Source organism: Falco cherrug, chromosome 2 (genome assembly GCF_023634085.1).
Source record: "Falco cherrug isolate bFalChe1 chromosome 2, bFalChe1.pri, whole genome shotgun sequence".
NCBI classification, from domain to species: domain Eukaryota; kingdom Metazoa; phylum Chordata; class Aves; order Falconiformes; family Falconidae; genus Falco; species Falco cherrug.
The window spans coordinates 14,243,007-14,270,756 of NC_073698.1; the positions used below are offsets into that span (position 1 = coordinate 14,243,007).

Sequence of the window (27,750 nt, forward strand, 5' to 3'; positions counted from 1 at the left end):
ATGGCAGAAACACTTGGACTAGGAAGGAAAGACTTCCCCAAGGAAGCTAAAACATGACTCTGCTGTAAAGTAACAGAAATACGGCAGAAGAGATCTTTTTTTCTTTGTGGATTTACAAAATTACCTGAAACATTTCGGATCTTCAGAAATGTTTAAAGATTTTGCATATAGGTAAATTATGCTGAAATACCTGCAATTGTTTTTCATATTCTTTCACTCTCCTTGTTGTCCATTCTTCTATCCTTGTTATTTTTAATACACTCACTGTAGTAAGCTCATGAACATTTGGACACCCTGTACATGCTTAGACCTCCACTGAACCAGTTAAAGAACAGGCTACCCTGGTGTGAGTAATAATTTGTTCTACATCCATGTAGTTCAAATTGTTCTGAAAATCATTTCTAAAACAGGCATGGTTGTTAAGTTCTGGCCAGGTAATTTTTGTATTGATATCAAGACATTCTACTGTAGTACATGTTTCTAGCTGCAGTATTAAAAGGGCCAAATGATTGCAGTGAACATGACAAGACACAATAGCAGATAGAAGTGACTCATTTTGAAATGGTTGTCCTATATGAATCAATCTAAGTTTGTTAATCCATTGTAGTAAAGATACTGTTTTCCCATTCTCAAAGGATCAGCCTTACATTCATTTCTTCCATGGATTTAAAATAAATGTTTAAAACTTTTAGTGTGAAAAACATAAGACTACTTTGTTCACATTGAAAAGATGTATATTCTCTCCCAATGTGAAAGTGTATTTATTATTATTGAATTCAGATCAATAAATGGTTATAACAATGTTGCCAAGAGAAGTAACATTCAGTTTCTTTTCTGTTTTTTTCTTTTTTTTCCCCTTCCCTACAGTTCTGTGCATACAGTCATAAGTTGCTGGGATAATATATTCTTGGATCTCATTGAAATAAGTGGCTACCACTGTAGTTATGTTTAAAAATTGAAAATACATGAGAATAAGCTTTTATAAGAGGGTAGGCATGGAAGAAGACAGCATCTTCTGAATGAAAACTAGCTTTTTAGGAATACAATCAATTCTACTGTTTTTATCATTCGGTCCCATCTATTACTCTGTGTTGGGCATGAGCACATGAGATAACTGAAAAGGGGTTGTCGCATTTGCTTTGTGTCTGCAAGCAAAGCTTTTATTGAATTTGGATAATTGAATTTGAAGTAAGGAGGAGTCTACTCTTGGTAAAGCTTTAGTCAAAAGATCATCAAAGCCATTATATGAATAAAGAGGAGTGTAGAGAGTAATGGAGGAATGGAGATGAAAATGAGGAAGAGTGAACTCTTTCACTAAAACAGTTGGCCTTAGAAGAGAAGAGTGGACATGATGTTAGTGTATTATGGACTGAAACAGAAGTAAGAGAGGTTTTGTTTTCCTATCTCATTACATATGTACATGGCAATATTTTCAGTTTAATTATGTTATTTGGAGTCACTGAGAGCAGCTCGGAACATTGGTGAGGTTTTCCATCATTTGTGAAACATGTAACACTGTGAAACATACTGCTGTTAAGTATCACTGAGACCACAAATTGAAGATTATTCAGAAGACAGATAAGTAATTGCAGAGATATAAAATTTTCTACACTGAATTATCATAATTATCAAAACTGTGGAAGGCATAAAAGTTTAGTATTTCAAGGTTTTAAGGAAATCTCTTAGAGATCAAGAAGATACCCACTGAGGAACAGACCATCATAGTCTGATTACTTTTCTTAGGCACCTTCCTTCAGCTAATGTTAGATGTTGTGATTTGCCAAATCAGAAGCATAGAATCATAGAATCATTTAGGTTGGAAAAGACCTTTCAGATCATCAGGTCCAACTGTTATCCAAGGACAGCCAAGATCATCGCTAAACCATGTCTCTGAGCACCAAATCTACTTATTTTTTAAACACCTCCAGGGGTGGTCATTCCACCACCTCCCTGGCCAGCTTGTTCCAATTCTTCACCACCCTTTCAGTGAAGAAGTTTTTCCTAATATCCAACCTAAACCTCCCCTGGTGCAAATTGAGCCCATTTTCTTTTGTCCTGTTGCTTGCTATCTGGGAGAAGAGACCAACCTCACCTGCCTACAGCCTCCTTTCAGGTAGTTGTAGAGAGCGAGAAGGCCTCTCCTGAGTCTCCTTTTCCCCAGGCTAAACAACCCCAGTTCCCTCAGCTGCTCCTCATAAGACTTGCGCTCCAGACCCTTCACCAGCTCCGTTGCACTTCTCTGGACATGCTCCAGCACTTCTACATCCTTCTTGCAGTGAGGGGCCCAAAACTGAGCCCAGCATTTGAGGTGTGGCCTCACCAGTGCTGAGTACAGGGGGACAATCACTCCCCTTGTCCTGCTGGCCACACTATTATTTGCTGTTTGCAAACAGCAGGTCCAGCAGGGCGTCTCCCTGGCTGGCTCACTGACCAGCTGTACCAGGAAGTTATCTCCCATACACTCTGGGAACCTCCTAGACTGTTTCCTGTCCACTGTGCTGTATTTCCCATTGAAGTCCCACAGGAAAACAAGGGCCAGCGAACTTGAGGCTTCTTCCAGTTGCTTGTAGAATGTTTCATCTGCCTTGTCATCCTCGTTGGGTGGTGTATATAATATTCCCACCAGGATATCTGCCTTGTTGATGCTACCCGTAATTCTCTACCCATAAACACTCAACCCTATTGTCACTGAGTTCTAGGTAGTCAAAACACTCCCTGAAATATAAAGTTACCCCACTGCCACTCCTTCCTTGCCTATCCCTTTGGAAGAGTTTGTAGCCATCCATTGTAGCACACCAGTCATGCAAGTCATCTCACCGTGTTTCCATGGTGGTGATTATGCCATAGTCTTCCTACTGCAAGATGGCTTCCAGCTCCTCGTTTGTTGCCCATGCTTCGGGCATTGGCATAGATACACTCCAGCTATGCTGTCAGTTTCACCTCCAACTCTGGCATACTGCCCCCAGGTTCATCTCTTAATGAGCTTAGTTTTATCCCCTTCCCCCTCTGAATCTAGTTTAAAGTGCTCTCAGTGAGCCCTGCTAACTCCTGACCTAGGATCCTTTTTACCTTCTGAGACAGGTGAACCCAACATCCATCACCAGCAGGCCTGGTGCTATGTAAACGGATCCATGATCAAAAAACCTGAGATTTAGTGTTGACACCAGGCTCAAATTGTGAATATGGAGGTCTGTTTTCCTATGAAACTAATAATAATATTGGCACTTGTATGTTTTATAATCTGAGAACATCACAGAGCTTTGGAATATACAACATTCCAGAGTGGTACTGAATGCACTTAAGCTTCAGATTGCATCCACATCTGTCTATAATAAAAATTATGCTAATATCTGTTGAGGCTCCAATTTGTGCATGTAGAAAGAGAATATTGTAACTTCAGTGTTGAGTGGATTGAAGTAAAGATCTAAAGTATGAATAATGAATGAGTTGGCTTTCTGGTTATCCCCTCTCTTTAGCTCCCTTAAGTAAAACAAATGGCCTGTGGCGCGTTCTGTAGACACATAACTGGTGGCTTACACAGGCCTTGTGCATCTGGCACAATGGTGTTTGGCCATATTTTGCTTTAAAGTATAAAGCCTGCTTCAATTTGCAATATGTAATATTAGGATATTGGAGGAATGTTCAGCTTGTTTTGTCTGAAGACTGCATTCACTTATTTCAAACTGGGAGTTTGAAAATTACCGATCTAGCAGTTAATAGTGTTTGCAACTAGGTAGACGACTGACATACAGTAGTGTATTAAAGTGTATTTAGTGTATTTTAAGGAGGATTTACTTGGATGAAATAATTACATACTTCTAATTATCACTTTGCTTTTAAATTGTGCATCAGTTTTTGTTTGAATACACCATACCTTAAGAACTATAAATTCTAATCATACCTTGAAGGCATTGAGAATTGGTTTGTTTGGTTGGGTTTTTTTTGTTTTTTTTTTGAAGGATCTGAAGGGCAAATGCAAGAAAGTAGTGTCAGTCAGGCATGAAAATGTTTTTTTATGACTACTAAAGCTCCACCTCAGTGTCTTGTAAGAGAGAGCTCATGACTGACCAGGCAGCCCAGTACTGTTTCTATCATGCAGGAGATCAGAATTTGAATTTGGTGCTCATCTTCTTCAGTGAATTGTTTTTGATTCCTTAAGGCCAAAGTTGTTTTTTAGCAGCTTCTTAAACCTCTGCTTGAAATGCCAGTAATATGAAATTCAGGGAGGAATAAAAAGGCTTTGCAATGTTACCAGAGGTACAGGCAACATATTGAAATGATACTCAAATGAAAGAGCCCAGAGGTGAAAAGAAGGCAGAAACCAGAGATTTATCTCACCTCATCTTAGACATGTGCAGTGTAGACATCAATGTCTGAGCCAAGCAGATACTGCTTATCAGACTCCCTTTATAGTCAAGGGAGAGAAACAGCTGCTTTTATAGCTGGATGCATTTGATGGAATTTGGATGTCTTCTTCAAGATGATGTAATTCCCACCCAAGAAGTGTCTACCTTTTTCTCTTCCCTGACTACAAAGGGATAAAAAAATGACTAACTTAGATGCAGATGTGTGGGTAGCTTTGTTTGATTAAATGAATGCCACTTTGAAACACTGCAAACAATGGCAAGAACAAATTACTTTGCAGGTATATTATGACTTTTTAATAACAGTTCAATGCTTTTGGAAATGCATAATGACAGTGTTAACGTACCTCTGTAAATTGTAATTAAAAACAAAAATAAGGAGGGTTTATTTCTCTAAAGCACTGCTTCATTTTTAAAGAAGAAAAATTAAACAAACCCCAAACATACTAGCTAACTGCTGTGCAGACTTTTACTGACTGCTTTAAAAAATGCCCACAGATCAAAGGGGCTGCTTGCATTCATCAACACAACAATGTTCTGATGTGTAAAAGGAAGGAACAGCTCAGATAAGCCTCAAAAACCAAACAAGCAGGATTATCAAAAGCTTGTCAGCAGTGGGTAAACCTGAAGGAGCTAGTTTGCAGCCTGAAAAGAAAGCAGCACAAATATCTCAAAGTGGTCAGACAAGAAGCTGTGAAATTCCATCCAGGCTTATATATGTATAATCATAAAGTGAGTTTTACAAACTCCATTCAGTGGGAATAAAAGTAATAAGTACAGCTGCGTAACTTAACCAATGTAATAATAATTGTATTTATGTACTTTTTAAAAAACCCAACAACAAGACCACAACAGTATAAGTACTCTATATTATCACACTTTTTATCATGTTGGTCCTTCTTCTTGTGCAAGAGCTCCATGCCTTCAGTCAGCCTCATTGCTCTTCTCTGTATTCCTCTCTTTCTTCTGTAAGAAGAAGGTCTTACGGCTGTTTCAGGTAACATAACCAAATAAGTCTGCAGCGTTGATTTATATAGAGGCCTTAACATATGCTCCAGATTGCTTATTATCTAATTTATTTCCAAACTTCTTATTTAGGTGTGTTATTAATAATTTGCAAAGAGGTCTTAACTGACTTTTCTAAAATGGTGCTGAAGTCAATTTCTTCAGTTAAACATTTAGTCTGAAAGATTTAGTTTTCTTATTTGCCAGTTTTGTGGAGATGTGGAATCTTTACCAGTCCTGCCAAAATCTACATAATGCTGTCCCATTGCAAAATTTTGCCTCTTAGCTCTTATTTAAGATAATATAAATAAGATAAATTAATATACTCCTTCTGAGACTTTAGGATGTGTAGTGTTAACCTTTATCACTGGGAAAAATGGTTGTTCAATTGCAAACTTTTGACGTTTTTCTCCTAGGCAGCCTTTAATCCATGACAATACTGCCCTATTGCCACAGCTTAATTAGCTCATTTAGGACTCTCTTAGGAAAGATCTTGACAAAGACCTCTTGAACTGTTTCTTCTCTGTTCTTCACTTTCCCCTTACACACAAAGAAATGTAGCACTGAAATAAGACACTGTAACAAAGAAGGAAATAGAGTAAATGCGTCAAATTCAAGGTTAACTACATAGTCTGTAGGTATCATCCTTGCCTTGGAGTTTCCAAATTTGGAGACTGAATTTATGTTGATTGTTTTTACTCCTGATTGATAGTGGTTTTTAACTTTGAAGCTGCAACTAAATCCAAGGAGATATCAATTGTTAGGAAAAACTTTGACACCAGGATATACAACTGTGGTAGAATCAGTACACTTTATTTACTAAAGTGGAAAATATTTTCTGTATTTTTTTCCCAGTTTTAGTTTCAAAAAAATAATAATGGAACATTCAGAGTTTTTGAGATAGCCTGGTTCAATATTTTTGAATAAAATATTTAAAATTTTATTTTTCTTCATAATACATGTTCATAACCTGTAGTTATATCAGTATATATAAAACCAGAACTCTGTTCAGTATAATATTTTAGAATTTTCTTTCAGAAAGCCTTCTGAAACAAGAATCTTCCTAACTGAAATATAGCAGGACTTTGAAATCATGAAATTCTTCTCAAAAAAGGATTGCTGTATGTTGTGATACTTGAAAGCAGCGTAAAGTTCTTTCTTGTTAGCTGACTGAGTAATTTGATGATATCCTAAAATCTGTTTACTGGGAAAGATGCACAGGAAAACCTTACTGGTGGTGCCATATGGAATAATCACAGCAACAACCCTCAAAGGGGTAAAGCGCTAGGATCCGTTTTGTACAGTCAGAGCAGTAAATTAATACCCCAAGGATTAACTCGCCAACGTCTGAAGTAATCAGTAGTGCAATAATTGTATCATAGATACTGAATTTTACCCAGCTAAGCTGTCACTGTCCTTTTGCTGTACTGGATTGCTAATGGGAACACAAGCTGCTAAGGAGGAGCTGGGACAGGTCTAGCATTTGGCCATATTCCAAGTGACCACGTTCACACAGGTAACTGATCATGATATCAGCATAGCATCTCATTTATTTATTTATTGCTTTGTATCAGCCTTGCTGTGGACATGTTGATGAAAAGCCTCGCAAGCCTGTGAATGCTTAATAATAGGTAATGACAGAATGAGCCTGTTTGTCACGTAATCATTTTCCGTATAAACACCGGCATTTTTCAGTGTTTCATGGTGATTTCAGACAATGTTTCCAGTGACTCTGAGGGAAGTAACACAACTTTGATCATCCTGTATATTCACAGCTTGTAATAAAGCATTGTAGCGTATGGCTATGCAAATCCTCACTTTTGCAGTGAGCAACATGTTGAAACACATTTAAGAAAGAACAATGTTCTGCATTGCTAAATTAATGACTAAAAATAAGTTTGGTTTAGTGAGTGTGGCTAGTTATTTTACATTTTTTATTTTTAATAATAGGAATGGTGGTTTTGAAGTTGTAGAATGATCTTAATTCCAGCTGAGAAAATGTTTTTAGTTAGTTGATAGCTTTTTGAAATGTAATATATTGTATAAAGATTTATGCTTTAACAGGATATATGACTGCAATTTTAAAAAGACTGAGTATCAGAGGCTATTTTGGTATAAAACTGAACTTTCTGTGTGCCAACAGAAATTTGCAGAATATATGGCATATAAATAAACAGCAGAGCTGGAGAGCCTGTAGTCTTGAAATGATTCAGATGATTCACTTTCTTTAAGTACCGAATGCACATTCTTGTGCTGTGCACTGAAGCGGTTGCAATAAACACTGTATTTACTTTTGCATCAACTAAGTTTCACTGTTTTGAAATAAAGTTATTTTTCCCTATAGAGACCTTAATTTTGGTAATATGTTAAGTGCAGTGAGATTAATACAGACACTCTGTCTGCTTTGTGATAAAGCTAAATTAATACCCAAAGGATTAACCTTCAGCATGGAGTGTACTGATAATTATTTTAGAAATTACTATTAAATGCTCTTTAAAACATGGTTCCACCAAACAGGTGGTGGGGGGGGGAGAATTCATGAATAAAATACTGATTCAAACTCAGCATATTTTTATCTCTGCCATATATGCTTTAACAACTTTAGTGAACTGCTAGGCTTTTTTGTTTGTTTGTTTGTTGTTTTTATCATAATTTCCTGAAAGGACTTAGTTGCTGCCTCATAACTTTTATATTCTTCTTCATTAGTGCTATGTTAACAAAAGCAGAATTCAAATTCTGGTGCCAACTGTATACCAACAAAGTGCCATTTTGAAAAGCATCAGTGCTACCTTAAGGAATTACAGTGTTTTAAAATGAACCTTACTTAGTTCACTTAAGTACTTTCTTCTTTGTGAATTGTTATAGGAGGTGTTAACATCTGCTGTGGTTATGAGCCCACTGAAGTCAATGAGATGGCATTAGGTCCACACCCTTGGTATGCTTAAGCAAGAAAGGACTGTTGGATTTGAATTATTTTCCTTGTAAATGTATGTCGTGATACCTGAAGATGGTTAATAAATCACTAAGGCCTCATTATTATTTGTAAAAAGTCTTCAGCAAATCACGTAAGAACCTCATGAACTGTGTTGCAGACAGTTCTAGAAAGGCTTTTCTGATCCAACACTGAGAAACGGTGGCTGAAAATGTATACAAAACAAGTTTTTAGCAATAGATAAGTAACTGAACTTCAAGAAATAGAAAAAAAAGTCCAATCAGCTCTAGACTTACAATGTATCACATTCATATGCCTTCAAATGTACTGCTTATCACATATATAATATATAGCAAAAATAATTAAATTCTGCATTCTCATTACTTAATAGAGGCAATATTGCTAGATTTTTCATTTCTTAATGGAAAAGGTACAGGTTACTATATTTCTACCAAGAACTAATTATACTGAGGGCCTGTATGCAATTTGAAACACCTATTTGGAGTCCTGTTATTGACTCATATAAAGTATCTCACTTCCAGGTGAACATATGATACATTCAGGAAGTAATTAAAGTGTATTTCCACATAGAAGTTATTCAAAGTACTTTGCCTATTAAACTGGATCATACTTCAAAAGTCTAAGAAATGCAATCTGTTAGTTATAAAACTGTCATACTAATGCATATTTGCTTTAGGCTTGTGGTTTCAAAGAAGTGTGATGTAATTTCACCCTCCTACTTTTACTTTGGCTTAATTCTTATCCCATCATAAAAAAAAAGTTGTATTTTAAACCCATTGTGCACCTTGATAATCATGGCCTAAATTTGAGGTAGCCTATCTTGTGCGTTGGTCTGTACATACTATTGAAGTATTTGTACGGAATAATTTGTTTTCTCTCATATATTTAAATCCTGCACTGTTTTTGAGCTATAGTTCCTGTTCTTTGAACATTTTTGAACTTCAGAAAAATCATATATCCACTTATTGATTAAACAAGGAAAGGGCACCTTCAAAATTCAGATACTTTGTAAGTATTTCAGTATTTTATATGAGATTATGAGCATTTTTTTTCTCTTTGCAGAATATTGTAGTTATAATAAGGTGTATTGTGGAATCATTGTGCCCAGAGATGTTTGATTCTAACGTTTTAAACATCATATAAGTTCCGATTATTCACATGGCAAACAAACATTATTCTTACTTAAGTTTTTAAAATCATGCTGAGTTTGACACTTCTGGCAGAGAACCCAGTGTCTGACCCTCCAGGGACTGACAGCCGGTGCCAGCTGTGGAGCCACTGGTGCCACTGCTCTTTGCCCTCTCTTTGCCTGCACCAAGTGACGACACATGCACCAACTAAGATAAGTTTACACTGACTCTCTGTGGAAGTAATTTAAAAATGTACCTCAAAGGCAGAATATGCAGAAGACTTTGCACATGTTCAAAGCAAAGCATGTGATTGAGTTCTTTGCTGGCGCAATTCCAGAATACCTTATGAAACACAGGCAAATTGTGAGAATTAAAAATAGAAAGAAAATTACCTAACAAGGCTGACAATGCTCTACACATGTGTAGTGTGGGGTGTTTTTTTTTTTTTTTCCCTGTCTAAAGTGCAGTATTAAAGTAGGGATTAGCTTTCTTCTTTCCCTTTTCTCCTAAGAACAACTTAAAAAAAGGGGAAAAATCCACATATTGTACTAGAAGATCTCCAGAATTATTTTTGGTATCTTGGCAGTAGGATAAATACCATGTAACAGTACCTAAACATTTGAAAAATACCTTCTGTTACTTTTACTGTGCAGTAATTTTCTTATACAACACAGGTAAATTGTTTGCAAGCATGAACACAGTACCTTGGGCTAAATTAATTTATATAATATGCACCCTCCTTGTGAGTATTGGTGGGTATTTACAAAGCATGAATACTTAGCATCTTTCTGATAGCCAAATGCCTTCTACTCCATTTTTCAAAATGTACGCTGCTATGTAGGTGAAAATTGTCCAAATAAAAATAGACACTTCAATGCCAATAAATCATGAAACCATATATTTCTTCCTCACACTTCAATTAACTTGAAATGGCTTTAAGTCAGCACATTTCTTACTATTTACATATAGATTCTCTAAGGTTGTCCAGATTTCTTGGTAGTCACTGTCATAAGTGAATATGTAGACCTTCCCACAGAAAAATAGAACCCACAAACACAAGGTTTGCCAGGGTGATGATGGAGAGACAGGCAGAGAACTGATCTTCTGCTTTCAGTACTGTAAATATAATTTGCTTTTTTGGTTTTTTTTTTGAAGTTACCTCATCTGATGCATATCCATATTTAGATAACTTAATTTTTATTTAACTAACATCCATCTCATTTTAAGTTTATGAAAAAACAATAACCTTCACTGAAAAGAAAAAAAAAAAAGAGAATGTTAAGAAATATTATTACAGGGGATGGCTACTTTTAAAATGGGATGAAAAGAAAGATGTGGATGAAAATATAGTGGGGGGTTAAAACCAATAAGATGTCTATCTTGTATAGCCTTGCATAGCTTTATAGTTGCACTGCTACACACAAAATCAATTTAAAATTTAAAATTAAAAATTTTAACCCCCCCGCCACTAGGCAAGAAAACAATAACATAATATTTGTTCAGTCTACTGTATCATACAAGTTTGTTTCTGTGTATTACCTCAAAACTACATGAAGGTTGAAAACTGTAGTGCTCAAGCATTAGGAAGTTGAGCACAAAGGATCTTATAGGAAAAAAATAACACTTTCTCATATAATTAATAGCTACCATAATGTTTCATAGAAAGGGATCCTGTAAATCTCTTAGATAAAAATAGTATTCAAGAAATATTCTTCATGCATTTCCTCTCTCTTTAATTAGGAACTTAAATCTCTGTACACACACCTACTGCTGTTACAGTGCACCCAAACCCCCAGAACTTTACAGTTTAAATGAACAGAGGAGTTTGTAACAGAAAAACTGAAGACAGATAAAACACTAAAGCTAGATTTGGTCCTTAGACATGGAACAGGTGGAGAATGCAGAATGCTCTCTGGAGAAGATGGCTAATGATCAAGACTCAAACAAGAGAATTTACAGGTTGGAATAATGCCAATGAAAAAACCCAAGAATATCCTACCTGAAAGATTTTAGATTGCATTACTTACGAAGTTCAAGTGAGACCACACCATACTAAAATGATCTGTGGGCTATTGAGGAGTTACGTAGTTTTACAAAGTGTTAATGAATTAGAACCTATACATTTGGCTTTCAGCTGTAAGCTGTTGAGAGCTTTTAAAGCTATTCTAAAAGTTTTCTGGAAGAATCATATGTTTTGAAGTAAGTAATTAGGGCACTTAACTATGGATGAGGTAATTTCCCCCCCTCCCCCCCCCCCCCCCCCGTAAGTTACAGCAAACCATAAAAACTTGGTGCAATGGATAAAAATAAATACTTCAGCACTGCAGTCACAGAAATGGCTAAATGGCTAGAGTATAATGCGCATACACTTGAGCTTGCTCTGAAGTGACATGTTTCAGGTACGATAGCCACCCCCTAAGGCCACAAGAACTACAGCCTAAGCTATAAAACCTACTTTGGGTAAATTTGCCCACCATCAGCTCTGTCACTCCAGTTCGCCCTACCCCAATGCAATGCAAAAGGAGAGGCTGATGTCAAAGCTGAATCTGCATGCTCTTGGGAGTCTCACAGCCATCAGTGTGATCCTTTCAGCACTCATTCCTCTTGTGGACCTGACATCCCTGTAGTGCTGAGAGTAGCAGACCTGAATTCTGCGGGACACATGCACTTTCCCAGAAGCTAGAACAAAGGAATTCTGAATGGTTTGTAGGTGTTCCCATGCAGGTATTTCCAAATTATCGAGCAGGTATGTCTGTATTCATTTGGTTTTCAGAAACTCACCTAGATGGTTTCTGTTTAAGAACCTTAATATTTCCAGGAGACAAAAGATCTGATCATGACCTCTACAGTAAATTTGTTTCATGTATTAAAACAGGCAAGTGATGGTTTTTGCTTTCTAATTTTTCCATAAAACCCAATTTCCCATAAAACCACAGTGGGGTGGGGTTGGGTTGTTTGTTTTATTTTTAATGTTGTATGGAAAATGAAATATTTTACAGAGACCATTCGTAGTAAAATTTCTAGTTTGCCTAAGAAAAAAATCAAAACTTCTCAAATGAAAAAAAGTATATGGTGGATCTAAAGACACTGAAAAACTCTCTTTCTTATCAAAAATAGTCTTAAATGTGTGCTCTAGCATAATAACTGTCTTCAGAGAAAATGGTCCAGGTGTAACTAATCACTGGTTTTACTATTTTTCTGTGTGAGCTTGGACAACAGGGAAATATTCCAATACTGCCTTCTATTCTTGTGATTCTTTGTATCGCACACACTGTATCAGGATCTCAGTAGTCAATCTATTATAGTAATTGCAGTAAAAGAAAAAAATTAAATTTCTATGCCCAGTAAACAAAATCAAACAGGATGAGCTCACCAAAACATCTTTTGAGGTTTTCAATTAAAAAAAATCCCACTGTAGGGATGATTTGCAGTCAAAGTTTTTCAGGTTATCTATGTTTTGAAGCTACTGTAACAGGGTACTCTACAGCTCTGTGGAATATCTGAAATACCCTGTACAATGTTTCCAGCCTTTACAGCAGACTACATGCCTTTAAAAGCTAATGTCAGGGGCTATGCTTTAGAATGTCTATTATTATCTCACTTTGCCAATATAAACTATTTATCTTAATAACAAATACTTTCTTCAAAAATAAACAGTACCCCATACTTCTCTCCATGGTGCAGCTCTACTTCTTGACACAAGTCTTTCCTGATTTGAACAAATGTAACTTAGGGAAGAATGACATCCTATAGTAAAAAGAGGGAAGGTAAGGGACAGCTCTGATACCTGGAGCAGCACATTTTGGTTTGAGAATGCAAAAGTGGTAAAGAACTGCTGGAGGAATACCAGCATTTTACCTCACAAACAGATGTATAATCTCCATGAAATATGAAGCTGAAACTAATTTGGAGATGGCAGACTGGTGCATAAAGCCTGAAAGCTAAATAAAATTTACTACCTGGCTAGCACTAGTAACAGTACAGACTCTACTAAAACTTTATTATATTCTTTTAAAGCAGAATTAAGTCATTTTCTATTCTGCTTATTTATTAGCTCTTTGCATCAGTACAATGGTGAGTAGTTCAGTAGTTTGAAGGAGAATAGTGTAGGTTAATCAATAATTCATGGCTCTGAATGATAGAACTAATATAGCAACCTCCTGAAATGTCAGCATGCAGTGCGAAGCCTATTAGCAAAAGGTCTTCTTTTTTTCAGAGAAGTTAAATAATTATTACTCGGAACAACAGAGTACAAATCTAAACATTTGGAGACAGTCAAGAGTTCTTGAAAGGCTTTTCTGTTGGTACATCTTAGATAATTTCACGTGTCCAATGTGGCAAATATTTATCTTCACTCCAGATAATGAGGGGGTGAGCTGTGAATCATGATGATGCTTGTTTGCGTTGTCACGTGGAAACCAAGGCTAGTGGCTGATCATGGACTCCCCATTTCCACTTGCATTATTAACTAGGACTCAGCAGCCTAGGCTATGATCTCATACGTTCTGCTTACCTGTGCCCAGGCATGACAAAGCAAAGTCAGTGCTCATGCCCATATGCTAGATGCAGTTTTAAAGAGCACATTTAATTTTGAAAGGACCATAAACCAGAATATTCATATACATATTGTATACATTTTGTTACAGCTAGAGAAGCTAAATATCAAGATTTAGATTTTTGCAGGTGAAAGATGAAAGTTAGCTAGCAGTTAACTATAACTCTATGAAAAAATAATAATGGCCACATGCAGTGCCAATACCAATAGATTTGCAAAGTGGTCAACAGCAATCATGTAGCAGTGGAAGAAATGCCAAGTAGGCATCTAATCAAGATCTCTCCCTTCATAGTCTCTCTGGAGTGTTCACATTACCAGTCATGGTAATCAGGGACAGATTTCTTCATGAGAAAAATTAAATCATCTACTTTATGCTGTACCATTTAAAGTGTTGAGGTGTAAGTATTTTGTTCCTCATGTTGGGTTTGCATTTATATTAAGCAAACAAGTCATCAGGTGCCTTTGCTCTGTTGTGCCTGCTATAAATTTGCTGCAGTAGATCAAAATAAAGTCAATACCAATTCAAGTGAATAAAAATGCAAACCACACTAAATGCTGATATTTCCACAAATAAGTTTAAATAGCAAATAGACTGTAATGTGCAACAGCTTCATATTCAAAAAGGTCAGATTCCCTGATATGTTCAGGTTGATGTATCCATATGTGAGGTTTATGGCTGCTTTGAGTTACCAAAGCACCGCTTTGCAGCTAAAAAACCTCAGTATCCCTGCCCTGCTGCATGGGAACTGCTGCTTATTGCACTCCATTACTACCTGCACCTAATCATAAGCATTTTTTTCCGTGTAGCTTATGCATCCATTTAAATCACAGCTGGTTTTAGCTTCTTAACTACATTCACAATAACCAATTATTCCAGGCTGAATGAGGTTCCAAAGTTTCCTGAGAAAATTTAAGAATTTTTTTTAATCCAGATTTTCATAGCTTTTCAGTTTAGAATCTGTTGTCTTGGGTTTGATTTTTTTTTCTCTGAACAAATGCAGCTACAATACCTTTGCCTAATGGCTTTACCCTGCCTCAAAATGCTACAGTAACCATGATAAAACATCTGGATCAGAAGCAATGGGGTGGAATTCTGAAGATACACAGAACAAGACAGTATCAAGAGCGCTTCCTAATAACTGCTTAAACAGTAAGAGCACAAAAATTATGTAGGCAGAGTAAGATACTTCATGTTACATGAAGCACAGCAATAGTTCTTTAAATTGCTATCCATTAACTCCCTGCAAAGTCTAAATCATAATTTAATTGAACTCTCATAAAGTACAAAAAATATTACTGTGTGAACCAAATGCCAGTTTCCATTTCCAAGTAAATGGAAAATAAACAATCATCATCAGAAAAAAAAGAAAAGTTACATAATTTAAAATACAGTTTTGGGTTAACTTTTCATAATAATTTTGGTTTTTGCTCATGCAATAGTCTGCAAATCCATCTGGATATGTTTGGAGGATATGGATACTTGGGTGTTCCTGTTGAAAATATAATGCAGCATCATGTAGAATACATTTACATGTGATGTATTTTCCATTGTTAATATTTTCTGAGTATTTTTCAGTTACTGGACTATTCTTCTACCTCAAATTATAATATCCATCTCTTAGTTCTTTTAGCTAAATTTAACAATTTCAGGTTTAGTGCTAATTAACATTTTAGTTCAACTATCAAAGAGTTGTGGGTTATTCTTAGCCTAATAAATATAATGGCCAAGACACATTGCCACTAACACCTCGGACCTAACTCTCTTTCCTCCAGTACAGGGTATCCTGCTGAGAATGGGCCTTGGGACTGGGCATTATCTTGTAGAGTACTAATTGTCACAGGCCAAAATTGTCCCAGAAGGATGCTCAGAAACAGTACAAATGTGTGGGAATGAGGACATGAGTATGTAGCCTCACACTAATATTTCACTAATATACATTTATATTGCTTGTGGCTGCTTCCATGCCATACTGAGGAGTAAAAGTGTCACCATAAATACAGCCACTATCTGGAAAATGGATAAATAACCCATCATTGCCAGCTATAATAGTGTTTTTGCTAGGGATGGGAATCATGACATTGGCATCCATCCATTGTGACTCACTCAGCTTGATGCTGTGGACTTGACCTCAAAGAACAGTCTTGGAAAATAAGTAGAGTAAAAAGGAAAGGAATACGCAGAATATGTAACACCTGAAGATTTCCAGGACTTTTGCTGGTCTCACCCCTGAAGATCACCAAAAGTGTTTTGGAGAGTAAATTCGTCTTCTCAATGGTTTCCAAAGGCTGATGGCCTTTCTGAACTCTACGTTCAGGAAGCCATGAAAAGCCTACTAGTGTCTCTTCTGACTTGATCTTGACAGTGGTGATGTTGTCTGACATGGTTAAAGATGGAAATTACATTAACATTTTGAGGACTCGAACATATTTTAAAATAGAATTATGTAATATATAATATTCCATCATCTAGGCATTTCTAAACTGGCAAGATCTCAGACACTTGAGATCATTTATCTCGCCTAATTTTAGACATTGAGAGTGTAGAAATCTGAGCTCATCTAGACAACTTTTTTTTTTTTTTTTTTTTTTGAGTTCTAAAGAAAATGACTGAGAGCAACACTTCCAGGAGGCAAGTCATCTGACTTATTTTAGATTTTGAAATAAGGATGAAATGTATCACTGGAGGTATTTAAACTAAAATATAAATCCCAGCAAAGATATCAAGCATTTTGATTGATCATTTCACTTTACCTATACTGTGCTGCTTATAAATATTATGTCTCTGAAAGAAAGACAGAAAGAAGGAAAGAAAGAAAGGAGAGGAGAGGAGAGGAGAGGAGGGGAGGGGAGGGGAGGAGAGGAGAGGGGAGGAGAGAAGGTATAGACTTACAGTTATGGAGGGGATTTAAAATTACTTTTTTGTATTGGAACCTCCTGAAAATCTCCAGAAGGTAGAAAAAATTATATTTTTCCAAATTTTCCTTAACGTGCTTAGAATTGTACCTGGTACAAAAAAATTAATCTAATTTCTGATCAGAAATTTTTAATATTGCATTTAGTCTACTTTGACATAAATAAGGCCAAGTGTATAACAAAATCAAAGACTTCTCTGCATCATACAGTTCACGGAACTGAAGTTTTTAATATATGACAGAAGATAATAATACGATGGTGATTTTTTTTAGGTTTTTTTTATTTTTATTTTTTTTTATTATTATTATTTCCCAGGGTTATGAGTCTCATCACCTTGGGCTTCCCTGTGATCTTTGAATTTGGCTGTTTTACAGTACAGTACATTACTGTATTTCTGCTCTGTGTTATTAATGATTTGCAGTGTTGATTTTGGCAAAACATGATTAAATGTGTTTGCATATGATAAAGAATGAGCCAAACCCCAATCTGACATGTCAAAGTTAAATGGTTGATGAGTGTTCCTCTGACTCAGTGAATTATGAATTCTGATTTCTAAACAGAATTTCTTCTAATTCATAAACACAAACTATAATTAACAGTAGCATTGCCTTGGGAAAAGAACTCAGCAACACACTAATGATCTCAGTTTGCTGAGCACTGGCCTAACACACATGACTTTTGCTCCAGAGGACCTTAACTTCCAAAATTAAAACATCACTGCAAGGCAACTTCCAGATTATTTTTTGGTTGCAACAGATTTTCCAAAAAATGGTTGTGATGCACAATATTCTGTGGCATAAAGAATCAAGGAATTAATGGTTTTAGACAGAAGTCTCTTAAGAGTTATTCTGTGATTCACAAGTAATGATAGTCAATACGTTTCTAATGCTTTAGTGTATCTGGTATAATTCAGTCTACAGTATGAGCCCAAGATGTTTTGCTTATGAAGCACACCCAGCTTCTGACTTCAAGTAAGAGAAAGCAATATCTAGTATGTAGTATTATCCAACCGTGCCACAAATAATTGTAAACAATGTAGTACCAACAGGAAACCTGGGGAACTTAGGACAGTTGCAGCTGTAAATGCTTCTAGGGGGTTTTGTTTGTTTTTCTTTACTGTTATTTATTTATTTAAAGTTTATATTACAGGAAAGCAACAGAAGAACAAAGGTTGTTTTTCTGTTTGTCCTGGAGTATAAGAATTCAAGTAAGAATTGCATACACTAACACATTTACATTACCTTAACAACGCAGGCAGTGCCCAATTATAAAAACAATTCATATTTCAAACAAAGCCAATGAAATTGCCAGAATTATTTTTTAGTAATTTTTTAAGACCTTGGCAAGTTTCTAACAATATGAGAGCATTTAAAACAATAATATAGACAGTACCTGCTGAAACTGTAACCATATATAGTTGTTCATTTCTTGAACTGAAATAATGCAGAAATATTTTCTCTTTGAAAAAAGCAACATTAATTAAAAGATTGATCTTAATAATTTTACCACTAATGGTATCTATGAATATCTATTCATTTATATATAATACACACAAATGTAAGCATAGATATATACATTATAATTATACAGCACTTCTAAATTTAGTAAAGCCTACATTAAAGACAATAAAGCTGCATATAGGGTCTTGCCTTTTGTTGTTGTTTTCACAGAGCAACAGTAAAGAGCAGTTTTCATAATATGAAATCTTAATTTTAGCTAAGATAGCAAAGAGTATTTTAGATTGACAGCATTTCATTATCTAAATAGAATTTTGCTCTAAAGGTGTCGTACAAGCTTATATGACCAAGGAACTTAAACCAATGGTGTGTTTTTGCTACCTAGATGTTTTAATAACTCCATATATTGTTAAAGCAAGTTTCATCCTTTGAAACTGAGGAGTTACATGAAAGGAAATAGTGTCATGACTGTATTTTTTTTACAAAAGTAAAATTTACTTGTTTTACAGTATTACAGAAATCATACATCATAATATGAAAATTTTTAGCATGTTTTTCTCCTTAAAGTCTTTACTAAAGTGAACCTTTAAATTCTAAATTTGGCTCTATGAGATACAAGTTGTGAGCTCTTCTCAATATGTTGGGTTGATATAGTTTAACATCTGCCAAATTTGTACTGCAAAAAAAGCCACCCTTTGTCTCCATACCATGAAATCTGCCATTTTTAATGATCAAGGTTAGACATAAAAGACGTGTGCACTCTAGATAACAGAACTACACCTTAAGCTTACTTCAGAAACTTAATTATTTGTGACCGAGAGGTTGTGTGTGAATGCCTCTGATGCAGGATTGCTGCTTGTTGTATTAATCCACACCAGTTACCCCTGGAAACTTGTCCTGAGTGGAATCACAGAGAACAGCTATTGCTTTTGTTTTTATAGCTATAGTTCTGTACTATGAACCCAGATTTAACCATAATGAGGGAACACTGATCTAAGACAGTAGCAGGCCTGAAATTCATTTAACAGTACTAAAAATTATCTGATTCAAAATCATATCTCTCTTCGTAATTTTATGACGTGACCTTTTTTCAGAGGTATCATCAGCAATCTGACAGGTGCAAACAAAAACCAGAGATATTACAGAGTGCGACAGTACAGAAAGTGAAGGCAAACTTGTGTTCTCTCAGGTGTTGCATATTTTCCACTTTGGTGTACACTGTGACCAGCACTCAAGTTTTGGCATTACCTAGTTCAGCTGTTCCTGTTTTATGCGTATACATAATAATAGTTCTCACCAGTTCAAATATTAGAAGAAAGAACATGAAGCTTCTAAATAATAGATAAGTTTTAATATAAGCAGTGACTTTGCTGAAATTCATGTGAATTATGATCCTGTCTGTTCTCAAAAATACAGGATATATGCTTGTTACCCAGTTAATAAACCTCATTTTAGTAACTATGGTTATTCTGAAATTATTATGTCATAAATTAGTAAGCCAATGCCTTCTTTAGCTCTTCTTGTAACCATTCCAAAAATGGGGTGTGAGGGACCTGCGTAAATCCAAACTGCATCAGCTGGTAAATTTGGTACACAACGTGCCACATCCCAGTTTGTGACTTTAATGTAGTGTTGAGTATCCAGTGAGTAAAGTTTTCTTTGAAGTCACCCTGAGCTGGTCTTGTAGAGTACTGTTTTCATATTCAGTATTGGAGCAGAGACCTGCTCTAAATTGCATCCACCACTGGTATCCCCAGGCTACAGAAAAGGCTTGCAAGCAACTGAGCTTTACTAAGGCATCCTCACGACATTTTCTACCCACTTGCTTTTGGAAGTGCCACCACCATTAAAAGCAAGGAGTGTGTGTGGTGTCAGTGGAGCTTATGACATGCTTTATGAGATCAGAGAGATACACAGAAGTGATCTTGCTTGTATTTCATAAAGGCCACTATCCACTAACAAGGCAAGACAAAACGACTGTATTGTGTTGAGCACTAGACCATCTGTTTGGCAGTTCGTTTCCTCAGAAGGGCACTGTTTCCTAAGCAGCTGTGTATTTCAGTGCCTTGTACAATAGCTCGGTTAGAAATACCAGGTAATGGAAGGGTTCTCCTTTCATTTAAAGAAGTGGACGATTAGGCTGATGGGCACAGTCAAAACTATGTTTTTTTCTATCAGTCACTGATGCATGCAAATATGAAGAAATAAAGCCAGGACTTTCTTTCAAATGTTATTCTTGCCTCTATCAGGCAATATATAGTCTCTGCTTACCCTGAAGTGTTATGGAATGGGGAGGAATGATGTTTACCAGAGTGGAAATAGATCCATGACAGAGATTTGTCTAAACTCAGTCCTTCCACTGCTTATCTCTTATAATTTCAAAATCATAGCATAGTTAATAACCTGTCCAGTACAACTTTTTATTAATTACACAATGTAGGATTCATCTGGACAAATGGGGACATCTACAGTGCTTATGTCCAACAAAGAAACAAAAACTGTTCATGTACTTGAGTGAGTTTGACATAGTATTTTAGGTCTTCTTCAAGGACATAATAGAACAGTTTCCTTCCTTATATCTAGTTTGAATCTAATCTTATAATTTAAAACCATTTCCTAATGTCTTTTACATTTTTAAGAGATACGTTATACTTAACGTGGGGTACCGTGTATTGTCTTCTTACTTCTAAAGGATCAATAGTCAGAAAATAGTCCATTGAATGAAAACATATAAATATGTTTTTCAGAAAAAGGGAATATTTTTTTCCAAGGAAAATGATGTAATTTTGTGCTTCTAGTGCAACCTGTATATTACACAAGGAAACTAATATAATAGCACTTTTTTAAAAAATTGAAAAAGGAGATTTTCTATTTAGAAAGGAATGTTTCTAAAAGAAATTTTGCTGACTGGACTGAAATTCTCCCTAGAAAGTAAAAATGAACGATTCCCTATTTCTTATCTCAGTGTCTATAATTTTACTCTCTGTCTGCAAAACACTTTTTTTAGGCAGACATTTCTTTTATTTTTTTTAATGAACATCTCATTGCTTAAAAATATGTTGGTAATATTTGGTAACATTTTTCTAAGTGAAATTTTATAAGGCTGTTTTTTGGTTTTTTTATTTTTTTATTTTTTTTTTATTTTATTTTATTTTGTTTTGTTTTATTTTATTTTCTGAACCGATTAAAATGCATCATTAACTACAGTTTGAGGAAAGGTTCCAGCCTTGGCAGTATGTAAAAGTAGCCAGTCAGATGAGTCTCCCTCTAATCTTGTTTCACATTCGGAATTTTAGGATGCTTACAAGGGTACTTTATTCTTCAAACAAAAGCTCAGTCTCTCCTCCTTTCTTTTTTATTATTGTTAATTGATTTTTTCTGAACTACTGCGAAAACTCCAGTCTCTAGTAATTAAAAAGCTATTACAAGCAAAAAGCCCAGAAGCCTTGCTTTGCATTTTTTTCCAGACTCTTAATTTTACTGTGTAATAACTACCAATACACCGCCAATATTATATAAATATAAATATAAATATAAATATAAATATCAATAACTACCAACTACCAATGTTGCAACATTATTAAAATGAAGGAAATTTGTAAAGGATGCATTCGAACAACAATCATTTCAGCACAAAGTTTATTTCTCTGGTATGTTGGTTGTTCTGGACTTCAGAAAAGAAAAGTGAAAATCTTTGATGATAGAGGATTAAGAGAGATAAGTGGTTGGTTGTTGTTTTTTTTTTTTAATAATATAACTTATGGGGTTTTTTCCATTTGATTTCCCAAATTGACATGACTTTTCCTAATTTCCACTGATGCACTGACTGCATCTAGAATCCTGTGACTTTTAAAAGAATCTTTGCCTTACTATCAAAAAAATTGTGCCCAGTTCCAGAAATATAACTGGCTGACAGACAATTTTTGCTGAGGTTGCACAGGATTCTTCTTACTCAGGACACAGCAACTGAGGAATAACTGTCCCTGGAATGGGTTGAGCTTCATAAACTGTGAGAGAGACAGAGAGAACCTAGCCATACTTAAGGCAATGAGACAAGAATTTTGTTGAATGTTAAATTATTAAATCTTTTATTGTGCTTCTTTGGCAAGTCACAGAAATAATAAATCATAAATGATATTTGCTTTGACTGCAGTTGTAAACTGCTTCTTTTCTGTTTCCTAGATGAACTGAAAGATATCTATATGTTCCAATTGAAAACTGAACATATCTAACACCAAGCAAAATCAGTTTTTGTTCGATTATTGATTTTCTTTTACAATTTCAGAAAAGAATTTAAAATAACATTGGTGATAATAAAAATAATAAACAATGCAATTTAAGCAAAAAAGCCCCCTCTTTTCCTTTGAGTAAAATAATCATTAATATTAGATTGTACATTTCTACCCCTGTATAAACTGGGGATTTCAAATTAGGATAGGCAGATACCACTGTGCAGAATTTATTCCTTTAGGGCTCAGTGTTGCATTTTTTGGCTAACAGACCCAAAAATATTTTCTCATATGTAAAAGTATTGATGCTGTAAAGGTAGGAAAAGCAGTGTTACTTGGAAATATTGGCATATGTACTTGCTGATAAATTAATCAATGATTGCTTTACCTAACTTAATTAATTCTAGTCAAATGGTTGTTTCTTGCTTCTCAGAATAAAACCAGGCAATCAGAAGGAAAGTCAAAAGGCACATCAAACGTGAACATCTCCATCGCTCTTAACTTGATCTTGTACACTGAAGGTGAAAAAAATAAAGGAAATAAAATTAAGGTTGCTGTAGCACTTTGTAGTGGGTCAACCCTGGATGCCAGGTGCCCACCAAAGCTGCTGTATCACTCCCCCTCCTCAGCTTGGATAGGGGAGAGAAAATGTAATAGAAGGCACCTCAGTCAAGACAAGGACAGGGAGAGATTGCTCAGCAATTACCGTTATCAGCAAAACAGACTACGTGGGCAGATTAGTTTAATTTATTATCAATCAAATCAGTAGGATAAGAAGAAATAAAACCAAATCTTAAAAACGCCTTTCCCCCAACCCTCCCTTCTTCCTGGGCTTAACTTCGTTCATGATTCTTCTGTCTTCTTCCCCCTCAAGTAGCAAAGGTGGACGGGGAATGGGTTTTGCGGTCACTTCATCACACATTGCCTCTGCCGCTCCTTCCTCCCCACGGGGAGGGCTGCTTACACTCCTCCCCTGCTCCACCGTGGGGTTCCTCCCACAGGAGACCGTCCTCCAGGAACTCCAACATGAGTCCTTCCCATGGGCTGCAGTTTATCATTAACTGCTCCACTGTGGATCCCCCCCCCCCCCCCCTCCCCGCGGGGCGCAGCCCCTCAGGCCCAGCCGGCTCCAGCCCCCCCGGGGGCACCGGCCCTGCCCGCAGCCCGGCCCCGGCCCGGGCTCCTCCCCGCGGGGCCACGGGCCCTGCCCGGAGCCGGCTCCAGCGCGGCCCCCGCGGGTCACAGCCGCCCGCGGGCACCCCCTGCCCCGGGCTGCGGGGGGGAGCTGCTCCCCCGCGGGCTCCGTGGGCTGAGGGGCACAGCCTGCCCCGCCGGGGGCTGCCCCGCGGGCTGGGGGGAGCCTCTACTCAGGTACCTGGAGCATCTCCTGCTCCTTCTGCACTGACCTGGGTGGCTGCAGAGTAATTCCCCTTACATAGTCTCACCCCCTTGCGCCAGGTGCAGGTTGTACAGCAGGTTCCCCCCCCCCCCCCCCCCCCTATTAAATATGTTATCCCAGAGGCACTACCACTGTTGCTGATGGGCTTGGCGTTAGCCAGCAGCAGGTCTGTCTTGGACCAATCACCTTATTTTCCATATGCCTTGTCATACTTTTCAACTTGCTGGGCACAGCGGTGAGGCTGACTGGCCTTTAGTTGCCTGAGTCTTCCTTTTTTCCCTTTTTAAAAATGAAGGTTATGTTTCCCTTTTCCACTCAGTGGGAACTTTACCGGACTGCCACAACTCCTCAAAGGTGATCGGTACTGGCTTAGCCACTTCATCCGCCAGTTTGCTCAGGTTCTGTGGATGCATCTTATCAGGTCCCATGGACCTGAGCACCTTCAGGTTCCTCAGATGTCCTCAAACCAGATCTTCTCTTACAGTGGGTAGCTCTTCATTCTCCAGTCCCTGCTTTTGCCTTCTGTGGCTTGGGTGTTGTGACTGGAGCATTTGCTGGTGAAGACTGAGTCAAAATAGTAATTGAGTACCTCAGCCTTACCCATATCTCAGATAACCAGGTTTCCCGTTTCCTTCCAGAGAGGGCCCACATTTTCCTTAGTCCTCCTTTTATCACTGATGTGCCTACAGAAGCTTATCTTGTTGCCCTTGATGTCCCCAGCCAGATTTAATTCTATCGGGACTTCAATTTTCCTAAGCTGATGCAACAAAAAGCACTTGGAGCTGTACTTGAGACAGCTATCAAATTCTATTTTTGAAATTAAGACTAAAGGGATATTATAGACTGAGATTATAGCTTTGTAGGATAAATAGCTCTATGAATGTTATATAGGAAGCTATCTTGCCACAGATGGCAATTGGACTGTGAAATGATGGAACTTAAAAAAAAAATGTTGAGATGTCCTGAGTGGTATTAATGGAAGTTTAACTACCCAGGCAAGGAGTGGAAAAAATAAATGAGAGGAAATAAGACTGAGGGTATGTTTGCGGATGTGGCACACAATTGATTTTTAACTGAATATATGAAGCAACTGAAAGGGAAGGAAATAATAATGGTTCTGGCATTAAGTAATACAATCAAAGACATACACTTAAATAACCTTGTACTGCAAATGGATAAAGGCAGAGAAATTCTAAGAGGAGATTATTTGTCCCTAAATTTTGTAATTTGAAAGGTAAGAAAATCATCACAGTTTCAGGAAAAAAATCATTATTTGGATGTGTAAATGTCAAAGGTTGACAGACTCTAGAGACAAAGGGGAGGGAGTGAGAGAGGAATATTAGTGACACTTAGCCTAAAATGCTTTTTTGCATAAAAACCTGCAGAACAGAAAACTTTCTTAAAAGCAATGATCCTCTAGTGTGCTGGGGAAATTACAGATTTGTGTGGACAACAATACCATTTTTGAAAGACTAGAGATTAGCAGTTCAGCCTTTGAAGGTCTCCGGGTTTATCACTGTCTTTGTAAGGTAGGAAGAAAAAAAGAGCTCCTTTGCTACCAGCTACCAGCAGCTTATTTGCAGAGGGCATATATTTGCTTTTTGAGTGGGGGAATAAATGCTGTTCAGTGAAGACCAGCCCCTGCAGTAGTTTACAGTGAGTGATTTCCATGCACTACACCCCCACACACCCCCACCCCCCACCCCCCCCCACCCCAGTATGTGCTGTTGTATGCCCTAATTTTCTCTGAGAGGGTCGACTGTGGAGCGGAAGGTAGCCCGATACCAGGGTCAAATGAAAACCAACAGAAGCAGACAGGGATTGCTCCTTCCCTGAAAGTATTTAGAAATTTGTAAGTGGCTAGGGGGACTTCTCAAGTGCAAGGTGAGATGGGCAGGAGGAAGAAAAAAGCACAATGAAAATGCAGAGCAAGCACAGAGAGACTGCATAGGCCACCACAGGGTAACCCTGGAGAAGACCAGGGGACAGATGTGCACTAAGGTCTTACTGAGGAAGGAATAAAAAAATACTTCTTCTAGGGGTCTAGATGAGTACAGTGGGGAGACTTGCTCAGACACCTTTTTTATTATTGTGTCACCCTGAAGATCTCATTTTTTTCTATTCAGGAAATTTGTACTCCAGTTGTGTCACCGTTGTTCAACAGTAATATGTAGGCCTTAACACTTTTTCCCACTGAAGTTCCCATTGCATAGCTCCTCATGGCGTTAATTGGCATACAAACTGAACTCCTGAAGTTGCCTTTATTTATACCCCACCTTTCTGACTAGGGATTTTACTTGTGGCCGTACATTCAAATGCTCCACAATAAAGTCTAATATATATGAATCAAAAGTCTGTAGGGAGAATCTGGCCATCAGTCAATCAGAAGCTGACAGTCCCTTGTTGCTCTGCCTGTAATTCCTGTTTCTTAAATTTGAAGTTCTGTTTCTGTGGTCTAGCTGAGCGTGGCAGATTGTCTTATTTGTTGAAGAGCTCCCAGCTGCAATGGACTACTCCAAAGGTGATCAAAACTGTTTTCTGAGCTTTGACCATGTAATTAGGCTGGACTCACACCTCTTCATTAATGGCTCTGAGAAGACTGTAGAACCATCTTGCTAATAGATCCAGGAAATGTTTTTTGGTTTGGGTTTGGGTTTTTTTTAACTCCACTGAAAGATCTTATCTGTTCTTCTCTCTTACCCACTTGGAACAATTGCACTAAGTAGTTTATGTATTAAGTTGTGGATAATCCAAATAGATGTAACGAAGTCCAAATTGATTCTTGGAACATTGAGGACCAATGTGCATCTCAGATGGCCTGCAACATCTACACAGATATATACTTTCCTATAATGTCAGAACACCTGCCCACAAAGAATGGATGAAAGCAGTCCAAACACAGTAATGTAGCTACAAATTTAGTGCAGGAATATACCTACCCAGACAAAGCTAATTGAAAAGCTCACAAGGACTAAGTTTTCAATACAGATTTAGAATTTAAGGCTGGGACTTACAGGAAAATATAAAGTAAAATATGATATTTATTTAAGATTTTGTCAACTAAGTATAAGACATAATATTCACAGGTTTGTGTAACTATCTGGACTCTCCAGTTTATCCATTTCTGCTATAGCATTTACTTAGTTACTTAAAGTTCTTCTACTGTAGATATCCAAGATTCTGTCAAGTTAACTATTCTACACATATTTCCTTCAAAGCCCATCCACAGATACCTCAGATTTTAAGTCCTTTGATGGATGCAGTATTTGTTACAAAGCCTTTATGTAAAGGTCTGACAGGTTTTACACGCTGGTGTCATACTGGCATAATTAACTTCCCTATCTGATACAGTATCACTATCATTTTTATTTAAAAGTACCGGAAAAAGGAGGAGGTATTGACACCACTGTTTATTTTTTGCTTAAAGTCCAATGACAAAATCTCTAAACTACAGAGTAGGAGACTTGAGATTTTGGCTTTTCTTAGCCTGAAAAGTAAAACAGCTTCTGGAAGCTTACTACTCCTAGGCTTAGGCACCTGCTTCATCTGAGCCTCTGTATGAGAGGCAACAGAAGAGCCTGGAGGACAAAAGGAGGACAAACAGATGGAAACTTGACTCTCTTGGCTAAGTGGTTAAGACAGCCAGCTAGCAGACAGCAGACCAAAACATTGGTCTTAAAATCAGCTCTTTTTTTACTCAGTAATCTAATGGAAAATCCACAAGCAGTCCCTGGAAATGATGGCA

At 37.0% G+C, this 27,750-nt stretch overlaps 1 protein-coding gene across 4 annotated transcripts in view; it reads left to right on the forward strand.

The window, feature by feature from the left end:
• The window catches only part of CNTN5 (contactin 5), a 678,276-nt gene that overhangs the window by 106,386 nt on the left and 544,140 nt on the right, over positions 1 to 27,750 (forward strand). Inside the window, exon 1 of one of the 4 annotated variants that reach the window (XM_055703126.1) lies at positions 6,771 to 6,885. The exons of the other annotated variants lie outside the window; for them this stretch is intronic. The gene's annotated coding sequence lies outside the window, so the exon portion shown is untranslated. Of the gene's footprint in view, positions 1 to 6,770; positions 6,886 to 27,750 lie in introns of those variants that run through there. 4 annotated transcript variants of the gene reach the window in all.